An 11,789-nucleotide genomic window follows, 5' to 3' on the forward strand; every position below is an offset into this window, starting at 1 on the left:
TACTATATACAGATGTTAAAGGGACTGAAAAGAAATCAGGGAAACATCACCCTTTACAATAGCCACAAACATCATAAAATATCTTAGGGTAATTCTAACCAAACAAGTGAAAAAACTTTATAACAAGAACTTTGTGACTTTAAAGGAAGAAAATAAAGAATATACCAGAAAATGAAAGATCCTGAGTGTGTGCAGTCACATCCCAGCCCAACCCTGGACTTGGGAATTCTTAGAGTGTTTCCAGTTTTTCCAACAATTCCCAGAGATAGGTATCCCCAGCCAGACCAGAAACCTGAAACCTAAGTTTAATTTTAAACCTCAAACCTAGGTTTATCTTCTCTCTGGGGGTTCCAAATATAAATCCTCAAGTAATGAGATAAAGTCTTGTACCTGGTACTGAGGTATGTCATTTTGGTGGCCTCCCCTAGGACTGTCACCCCTTACAATTGCCTAGAAAGAACCCTCCCTCAGGGGTCTTTTCCACAGTGATCCCCCTTGGTCCTCCAAACGTTATGGTGTATTTGAAGAGAAAAACTCCCAAGTTACCTCAATAATTCGAATGGAATCATTATTTACTACCAGTGAGAGTGCTCAACACAGAGTAGTAAGCTGGAAGCAGCCTTGACTTCCATACCTCCAGCTTTATTGAGTTTTAAAGGAAAAAAAATGCAATTGTGATATATACAGAAAGGCAGCAAGCAAGCGTGGTTTAAAGAAGCAGCAAGATAGCGCTTAAAAGGCCAGACAATTAACATTTTGCTGAGATTCACTATATATAGAATTTATGACTTCTTGAGAGACCAGTTCACCACAGATATATATGTCTGGTCTAAGTAACCAGAACTCAATTGCTACACAAGGTAGTTTTAGCAATTACAGTCTTCTTAGGAATGCCTTCACAAGATGATTTAACTATAGTTCAGTAGCCCTCTATACTTTTCTCTGCAAGCTTCACATTTTGACCCTTTTGACCCTTTAAGATATGAGCTTTTCTCATATCTTAAAAACTAGAGATATAGTTTCTACCATTTTTTTTTTTTTTTGTGAGCCAGGAGTACCTAATTTCACATAATTCTGTCAAATGTATCTATGATGGTTGTTTTTGCATGTTTTGGGTTGTTACTTATGTTGCTTGTGTCAAAAAAAAATAAATTCTATTTTGTTATGTGCTTAATAAAGTTTTTGTGTGCCCAATTAAAATGTGCATGAAGATTAACAAATTTAAATATTGAGATCATATAGTAAGACCTGATAAATACATTGTACTTCATTAATTTCAGGACTTCAAAAATTGTAAAACCTATTAAAATATTGTCTTTGGGTATATTAAATGTCTCATAAAACTTAAAATGCTAATTGCTTATATAAAATAATATTTCTTATACTCACAAGATTTCATTAAGCTATAAAATTCAATGTTATATGAATAGATTTTGCTAATGGTTTTCTTATAAAATAGACTCTAAATAATTTCATTTACATAATAGATAACATTAAATTCATATGATTTCTTCAAAATATTCTTAGTATAAAATTATTGAATTAAGATTTCTATATTTCGATCACAGGGTCTCTGCCAAAGAGGCCTCAGCTGGAGAGTGCCAGGTCCCAGCTAGATCCACTTATCAGTGCAGAAATATCCTGTGTATCAGCCCGGCCTTTGTCCCCCATCGCCAGGCCTTGGCTAGAGGTGACCAATTCAGGTGAACTCTCCCCTACACCCTTTCCCAGGAATTGCCTGGGTTGGCCCCAGATCTCACTGCCCCTGTGTCCTGTCCCCATCGAGAGAGCTCTTGGAGCTCTGATACACCCCCACCCACCCCCACCTAGAGCCTGCCTTCCCCCTGCCTTGTGCCCTACCCTGCCCATTGTCCCACAGCTCTGGTTGAGTGCTGGGACAGAGGGTGGAGCCAACAATCCAGACACCTTTGGGGAACTTCCAGGAGTGGCTCTTATCATACTAGGCCTGCCTGTCTACGTGGGACCACCCGCAATTTCCACCTGCATGGTCTCCGACCCCCTCTACTGGAGCTCTGGGCCCCTCCCAGAGATCTGCCTATCTCGGCACAGCCACTTTGAGTTCCTGCCGGCAGGATCCTTGACTCCCATCTCAAGGACTCTGCTAAAGGGGCCTCAGCTGGAGAGTGCCAGGCCCAGGGTAGATCTGCTTATAGAAATGAGGAACATCCTGAGTCCCAGCCTTCGGGATCTTTGACCCCCATGGCCAGTCTTCTGCTGGAGCCTGATCTCTGACTTGCATCGCTAGGCCCCTGCATGTGGAGAGACCTCCTAGAGAGCTTGAACTACCCAGAGCTACAGACATTGAAACTCTAACCGACCTAAGCCCATTGGGGAAGTACCATAGAGAGAGTGAGAGACCACACCAATGCCTACTTCAAGAAGCTATGGGAAGACGGCAATTCAAGAAAACACCTAACAACAGAAAGACAAGCATGACACCACCAGAATCTAGGGAAACTACACCAACTAGACTGGAACACAACAAAGCAGATGAAGCAGAAGAGAACGACTTAAAAATGATAATCATAAAAATGATAGAGGCCCTCAAAGAAGATGTGAGAAAATCCCTTAAAGAAATAGAAGAAAAAACAAACAAAATATTGGAAAAAATGAACAAATTTCTTAAAGAAAGTCCAGAAGGCCAAGAAAAAAAAACAATTAAGCAAGTGAAGGAAACTGTTCAAGACGTGAAAACTGAAATAGAGAAAATAAAGACAACACAAACCGAAAGAATGCTGGAAATAGAAAACTGGGCAAACGATTGGGAACTACATTCGCAAGCATAACCAACAGAATTCTAGAGATGTGTAGAAATTAAGACTTCAGCTAAGAATTCACTCCCCCTCCTGATGCCCTCAGGGCAGGCAGCTGTAACCATTGAAAAACAGGAGACATGTTTTCTAATGCAAAATGCTAATGCTCTTTTGGCTTCCTCACCCCTGAAAGCAACCTAACCAGTCCTTGGAACCAGAGATGACTAATCTCCCCCTCCACTTTCCCCTCCTCCATCTGGTGCTAGAGTATATAAGCTAGCCCCGTGAGTAAAGTATGATTTAATAAAGAGTCTTCTTAACATCAAGCAAGAGTCCTGTGTTTTGTTTTTTTGTTTGTTTGTTTTGTTTTTTGGGGGGTTAAGTTTTTTGGGATTTTTTTTCTTTATTTATTTATTTATCTATCTATCTATCTATCTATCTATCTATCTATCTATCTATTTATTTTTTTATTTATTTGAGTCCTGTGTTATTAACCTCAACACCTTCCGCAGTTTCTCAGGCTTCGACAGCAGCACAGACGGCACAATTGGAGGTCCCACCGAGATTCTTAAGCAAGGTAAGTGGACGGGGTCGTCCCTTGTGCTGGCCGGGATGTATTGAGGTAAATAGGTAAAAAATAAATAGAATAAAGAGAGAAGGGGAACTCACCTGGAAAAGTTGAAATAGAATTTCAACTAAAGAAACATCTAGAGGAATAGGAAACTTTTTTAAAAATCCATTCAACAGGTTAGTAAAACTGAAGAAGATGAGCTTAAGAGTGTATCCAAGAAGCCATTTGGTGCCCGTGCAGATCAGAAAAAGACTGTGTCTTCAGGGAAAGATAGGGCCTTTCGTAAGGTCCCTGGAGCGTAGCCCAAGTAGAGGTGCCCTCCTGAAAGCCGCCACCATAGCTGTCTCAGAGCTGCACCAGAGCTTAGAGAAGCAAAGGTGCGGCCCGGCTTATGCACTAGGTGAGCAGGAACTAAGAGTTGCCACAAGGGTGATTGCTTGCTTTTCAAATAGCTGCAGTCACAGATGAGCTGCAACCCAGGCCTAGAAAGCAAGGGGTAGGACACCCAGTCAAGAGAATGTAATAACTAATACAGCGTGTCATGAGGACTCATAAAAGAGAGAAAGAGAGAGAGGGAGGGAGAGAAAGTGACATATATTGGGATTTGTACAGATTTTGCATGTTCATAATACAAGGTTTAGCTACAACAGCTGCATTACAAAAGATTTCAATTAAAGATGTTCTATTTCAACAAACTAATCTTGGTCTAAAGAAAAGGAGAGCTGAAAAATGTATGTATGCTCTGTATGTATGGTGTGGCCACACATGTGAAAGTCTGAGTGTCTAAAATGTGATTGTGAATATGTTAATGTGTGAATCCCAACAATAGGTACTACTTAAATTGCTTGAGATATTAAAAAAGAGAGAGAGATTGACATCAGGGTTGGAGATCTGCATCTTCCATGACTGTCTTACAGAGTGAAACAATAGGAAATAGTCAAAGCCAGAATGGCCTGAGAGACAAAGAAATCTGTATGGATGGTTCAAAAGAGTTTATCAGGGGAGAGAACACAAAACTCTTCCTAAATTTTGGTGGTTAAAAAAGAAATTGAAAGAATAGAGGTCAATATAAGATTTGAGAAAAGCTATTGAAAGGAGGCCTCAGGAAATTGCAGCCCTGTTAGGCCCCCACCTAAAAAGGTGTCAGTGAGACCACCTCAGCTAATGAAAGCTTTACAGGTCAGAGTAGAAAAAGTTTTCAAAAGTATTTGGGACTTATGTTACATCCTAAAGAAATTAGGCCTCAAAAATCAGTAGTTAGAAAAGGTAGCTTATGATCATTTAATGATTTTCAAAAGTTATTAGGAAATATTCCAATGGTACATCAAAAAAATAACCTATTGGTGATTTGAAACCTTTAAGTGATATCCTGAATGGAGACATTGATCCCAATTCACCTAGACAAGTTCTCTTACAACTGGAGAATGCAATCCAGCATCAGCAGATATGCTATATTGACTATGCAAAACCATGGGAGGATTATGTACTTCCCACACAGTATAGTCCAACTTCTGTCTTATGGCAAGGGGGACCACTGTTATGTTTCCATTCACCTGTTTCCCCAGCCAAAGTGTTAAATCCTTATTTTAAAGCAGTAGTTTATGTGGTACAAAAATATCATATGGTGTCCCGACCAGTGGGGCCTAGTTATTCTTGGGTCAAGGTGGGCTAGAACCTGAAAATAATGGAAGAGAAAGAAGGAACGAGACCAAGCAATGCTGGTCAAGGTCTAACTTTATTAGGCACAAAGACGAGTTTTTAAAGCAAAGCAGGGAGGAATTGCGGAGGGCTAACTGTGCCAACTCTGGGCTCTGGTAATGTCCCAGGCAATAACCATCAGACCATAAATGTCTGTTTATCATAGTTCCTGGTGTCTAGTTCCTCTCAGTTCCTGGGGTGAGTGGAACAGCCTGCTTGTTAAGCAGTTTTCTGTTTTACCAAGATAAGGCTCAATTAAAGTTTTAAAGTGTAATTCTGCAAGAGGATGTGACTCAAGGCCAGCTCCTAAAATCTCCCCCTATTTTATTATTTTTATGGAGGGTCTGTCTTAGGCTACTCAGTGGGCTCCCACAATCAGGACACTGGGGATGGGCTTGTCAGTCTGTGACGAATGGGTAGGACCTCTGTCTTAGGCTACATAAGGTTGCATCTGCCCTCAGCACTCAAGGACATGGTCAAAAATCGGGCAAGAAACTCAGGCAAGAAGAGTGGGCTCCTGAGAGACAGCCCTATGCTACTCCCATTGTTGAGGGACCTACAGCCAAATAGCAGGGCCTGCATCCGATTTGTGGCACCAAGATAGTCCCATCATTGACGTCTCCATATTTGAAAGAACCAGGTCCTCTGTCGTTTGAGTCCTGTGAAATCAAGTCTTTGTCTAGGGGTATCAGGACTGGCATTGTCACCATGCTCAACAGGTTCCTCAGAGGAGCCCTGTTCCTTTTCCAAAAGCTGATGGTAGTGTACAGAAATAGGTTTTTCGAGCATGGAATCAATTTGAGTTTTGATCAATCGAGTTAATTTCTGGAATGCCCAAGGCCCAAAAGTCAGCAGCAGCAACAATCCCACAAATGGTCCCAGGAGAGAAGGAAGCAGAGTAGGAAACCAAGGAGAGGTGGAAAACCACTTTTTGTACCAGGACTCGGCCTGTTCCCACTGTCATTTATGTTCCTCAAGACTTTTCTGCATCCTAGCTAAACTGTCTTCCACTAAGCCAGTCTTATCAGCATAAAAACAACATTCCTCTTAGAATGCTGCACAAATTCCTCCTTGTTGTAAAAACAATAAGTTTAAGCCATGCCTGTTCTAGAGAATGACCCCTGAGAGAGAGAGGCAGAGAGAGAGAGAGAGAGAGAGAGAGAGAGAGAGAGAGAGAGAGAGAGGAGGTAATTATGCTTCCGAGGTCTCAGGTCCAGTTTTCCTCTATTCCACGCATCTCACCAAATGGTCTGGCAGCCACCGGGCCTCATCTTCTTCCGGCAAGAAAACACAAACATGCACTCGGTCGACCCCATATTAGGACAGGGTTGGGCCCTTTCCATAGTCTCATGCATGGATCTTTCCATTTGACTTAAGTAAAAGTTTCTTGAGTTCCATCATATCAGAATCTATCTGCCACATTCAAAAAATTTAAAATGGAGAGTGCATGATTTAATGTATCATGTGGAGACTGGGGACATAACTCCCTTCTCCTTATAAGTTGCATTTTGAAGGAGCTATGAGCATGCTCCACAATTATTTGCTCATGAGGATTATAGGGAATGCCTGCTATGTGTTTAATTTTTTATTGGGCACAAAATGTTGAAATGTTTTACTAGTATATCCAGATCCGTTGTCTGCCTTTATAATTTTTTGGAACTCCCATGTAAGCAAAAAATTTTAAACAGTGACTTATTACATGCTTAGTGGCTTCTCCAGTTTGTGCAGTGGCCATTAAGAAGCCTGTCACATGCACATACTTTAATCTGCCAAATTTTGCAATACGAGTAACATCCATTTGCCATAAAAGATTAGGAAGCAGGCCTGAGGATTTACTCCTATTTACTGGTAAATATTGTGGGCACACATCACATTGTTTGACAATTTGTTGAGCAGTCTCTGTAATTAAAACAAACTCTTTTCTTAGATATTCCTATTTTGATGATGACACCACCTTTAAGAAGGTGAGGCTGACAAATGAATCCAATATATAGGGCCATTTTGCCAAAAACCAGTGGTGGGTGAAAAACTGGAGGAAAGTATAACTACAAGAGGCTGTTCATAATCTAGGCGGCAAAGATGGGCTTTTTCAATGCTTTTTAATAACAATTGGATGGCCTCCTTGGCCTTGATGTAATTTGTCTGGGAAGATGTCAGAGCGGGATCCCCTGGAAGGAAATCATATATTGATTGGTCTAAACTCCCCTGTTTTAATGGAGAGAGAGGGGTGGATCCATTGAACATCTCCCAAAAACTTTTGCCAATCATGAAGAGTTTTAAATTTGAACAATCAGTTTGGAGCCTTTGAGGCCGGAGGATGGTCTGTTGGATTTGATGGCCTGGAGGTTTCTTTTGAACATTCTCTGGGGCCAAAATAAATCCACGAACCTCCAGGAGCTCCTGCAATTTAGCAAACACTTCAAGACATCTCTCCTCAGCAGGCGCTGCCAGCAGAATATCATCCATATAATGGATAATGTAAAGATCAGAAAACTTGCACCTGATAGGATCCAGGCAGGCAGCCACATAAGCCTGGTGTATTGTCAAACTTTAGCCATTCCTTGGGAGAGTACCACCCATTGAAAGCAAAGGGCATGTTCCCAATTAGAAAATTAATTGAAGGAAGGCTAAATGCAAACCTTGGGCTATCTCGGGAGTGCAGTGGAATGGAAAAGATGCAATCCTTTAAATCAATAACAATTAGATACCAATCTTTAGGAATAACCACAGGTGAGGGCAAGCCAGGCTGAAGAGCTCCCATAGGCTGCATTGTTGAATTAATGGCACTCAAATCCTAGAGCAATCCCCATTTTCCTGAAGCCTTTTTAATCACAAATATAGGGAATTTTCAGAGATAGGTAGAGGGGATCACATGTCCTGCCTCCAATTGTTTTTGAACTAGTTGGGAAGCCACCAGAAGTTTTTCTACAGTTAAAGTTCCTTGTTCCATCCACACTGGATGTCAGAAATCCATGCAATGGAAATGGGGGCTGGCAGTGCAACAGCAACCCTCCTTAAAATGGCTAAATCCTTTTCTATCCTTTTCTATCACCTTGAGTGTCTAATGGGAGAGTGGCCACAGAGCAAACTTCTCCTTGCTCCAGCTTACCTAGCCCTCGTCCTTTGTCCCAGCCCATTTTACATATCATCTGGAGAGCTTTGTCTCTTGGCAGAGTGCCTTGGGTGAGGATTTGGGTAATAAGGACAATTCCCATCTCTGCTAAGAGATCTCTTCCTCACAAATTAGTGGAGAGGCCAGCCAGGATATAGGGCTGGAAGTAACCTGAATGGCCTTCTGCATCTCTGTAGTTAAACCAAACTCTTTTCTTAAACTATTACTATTTTGATGATGAAAGCTGTGTGACTACTGAGCTAATTCTACCTGAGATAAAGTGACTATCAGCTGACTCATTACTCTTAGCCAGTGGACCGGGAAGGTTTGAACGAGCTCTTATATGACCCACAAAGCACGGTGCCTTTCTTTGATGAATGGCACTTTGAATTTGCTCAAACAGTAATTTAATCTGATTATTATTAGTTCCAATGTATGGAACTATCTCTAAAACTTGAAAGAGCTCTGAAAACATAATGAATATCAGTATATGAGTTAAATGAATCATTCATTAGGAGCTGAAAAACTATTGCAAGAGCTCCTAATTAAAGTACCTGAGATGAAGCTAGATCTGTCTGTAAATAACATAAGCTGCTTTTCCATCAAAAGAACCACCAGGAGAAACTAACAACATTTTTTATAGGATTACCCCTTACAATTTTAGGGAATACAAAAGGATGTATTAGTACAAATTGTAAAAGTCTATAAACTGATTATCAATTTTTCCAAAAACTGAGCAAAAGCTGATGGACTAAAAATTATAATTAATAAAAGCTTAAAAACTTAGGTCCTAAATCTATACAGAGAAAGGAAACGTCTATTGATAAAAGAAAATTAACTCCTTAAGTCAGGAGTGCTATGGCTGGCACCTGAGCCCACTCTCAGAAAAGGGGAGGTAACCCCTTACCATCTAGGTAAACATTCCTTTGCCTGTTAATTGCTGGTTGTAAAGGTTTTGAAATAGCCATTAACTTAATATTTGGTATAGGCAACATGTATTACGCTTGATTCTCTGGCAAAATATCGCTTAGACAGTATTTTGTACCATACAAGCTACTGTTTCAAAATAAGGATTTAACACCTTGATTGAAGAAACAGGAAATGCAACCATAACAACGGTCCCCTTTGCCATAAGACAGAAAGAATTCGGACTATGCTGTGTGGGAAGTACATAGCCTCCCATGATTTTGCATAGTCAATATGCTGATGCTGAATTGCATTCTCCAATTGTAAGAGAACTTGTCTACTTTCTTCAGTTAGCTGTCTAGGTGAATTGAGATCACTATCTCCATTCAGGATATCGCTTAAAGGTTTCAAATCACCAGTAGGTGCTTTTTTAAAAAAGGATATAACCATTGGAAGATTTCCTAATAACTTCTGAAAATCATTAAATGATCATGAGCTATCTTTTCTAATTTCTAATTTTTGAGGCCTAATTTCTTTAGGATGAAAGTCCCAAATACTTTTGAAAACTTTTTCTACTCTGACCTGTAAAGCTTTCATTAGCTTTACAGCTAATGAAATTAGTGGTCTCATGTGCATTTTCACTGATACCTTTCTAGGTGGGGGACCAAACAGGGCCTGCAGTTCTCTGGGGCTTTTTCTCAATAGCTGACATGGTCTCATTTGCATCTTCACTGACACCTTTTTAGGTGGGGGCCTAACAGAGCTGCAATTTCCTGAGGCCTCCTTTCAATATCTGTTCTCAAATCTCAAATCTCTCAAATTCTCTCAATTTCTTTTTTAACCACCAAAATTTAGGAAGATTTTTGTATTCTCTCCTCTGCTAAACTCTTTTGAGCCATCCATACAGATTTCTCTGGTTCTCAGGCCATTCTGTCTTTGGCTTTGACCATTTCCTTCAAGACAGTCAAGGGAGATGCAGATCTCCAACCCTGATATATATATATATATATATATATATATATATATATATATATCAATTCACTTTAGGATTTGCACATTCACATATTCACAATCACACTTCAGACACTCAAACACTCATATGTGTGGCCACACCATACATACAGAGCATACATACATTTTTCAGCTCTCCTTTTCTTTAGACTAAGATTAGTTGTTGAAATAAAACATCCTTAATTGAAATTTCTGGCTGCTATAGATAACCCTTAAATTATGAGCATCCAAAATCTGAACAAATTTCAATAAATTCACCAGTTTCTGACAGGCTGCATTAATTTTCCATGCACTTGGTTGGGCGTTAGCCACAGCAGGAGTTCCTGAGGCTTAAGGCCTCTGGGTCCTGTTCTTTAAGTAGTCTATTAAGACCCTCACCCACCTTTTGCCATGTCAGGGGATGAATATCTGGTCCTTTGAGAATAACCCAAGGACAATTTTTAGAAACGAAAGCATAGAAACTTACTAATTCTTTACATAAAACTCTAATTCCTCTTTCTCGAAAGGAAAACTTGAAGTCCCTAATGAACTTAACTTCCTTAGACAAATATTGACCCGTTATTATAGAACGGAATGAGGGGGAACGCACCAGGAGTCAGCATGCTCATAAGTGGTGAGGACCCATTCCAAATTGCCTTGCTCACAGGTCTGCAGATCCGGCAATCTTCTTGGTGCATGCTACCGATTTCTTCAGGGTTGGGGGACTCCGTTCGGTAAACCCCCCCCCCAAGCAGCACATTGGGTGCCACTTGCCTTGACCAGTGGGTCCTAGTTATTCTTGGGTCAAGGTGGCTAGAACCTGAAAATAATGGGAGAGAAAGAAGGAATGAGACTAAGCAATGCTTGTCAAGGTCTAACTTTATTAGGCACAAAGAGGAGATTTTAAAGCAAAGCAGGGAGGAATTGGGGAGGGCTAACTGTGCCAACTCTGGGGCTCTGGTAATGTCCCAAGCCATAAACATCAGACCATAAACGTCTGCTTATCTCAGTTTTCTCTGAGTCTGGTTCCTCTCAGTTCCTGGGGTGAGTGGAACAGCCTGCTTGTTAAGCAGTTTTCTGTTTTACCAAGATAAGGCTCAATTAGAGTTTTAAGGTGTAAGTAATTCTGCAAGAGGATGTGACTCAAGGCAGGCTCCCAACAATATGGAGTCTAGGAGATATTTTGGCAGGAAACCAAATGTAATACATGTTCTCTATACCAAACAGCAAGTTGATTGGTTATTTCAAAACAGTGATTCATGGACAATTGCTTTTACTCAGTTTTTGGGAAAAATTGATAATCAGTTTCCAGCTCATAGAGTATTGCAATTTGCATTATTAATGCATCCTTTTGTATTCCCTAAAATTGTAAGAAGTACTGTTAAAAATGCTATGTTAGTTTTTAATGATGGTTCTTCTGATGGAAAAGCAGCTTATGGTATTGATGGGAAAAAAAATATGTCACACAGATCCAGCTTCAGCTAAGATAGTTGAATTACAAGCTGTTGCAAAGTTTTTCAGCTTCTAATGAATGATTCATTTAACTCATATACTGATAGTCATGTTTTCAGAGCTCTTCAAGTTATAGAGATGGTTCTGCACATTGGAACTAGTAATAATCAGGTTAAATTACTGTTTGAGCAAATTCAAAGTGTCAATCATCAAAGAAAGGCACCGTGCTTTGTGGGTCATATAAGAGCTCATTCAAACCTTCCCAGCCCAGTCATTAGTCATCTGA

Source organism: Phodopus roborovskii, unplaced genomic scaffold (assembly GCF_943737965.1).
Source record: "Phodopus roborovskii unplaced genomic scaffold, PHOROB, whole genome shotgun sequence".
NCBI classification, from domain to species: Eukaryota; Metazoa; Chordata; class Mammalia; order Rodentia; family Cricetidae; genus Phodopus; species Phodopus roborovskii.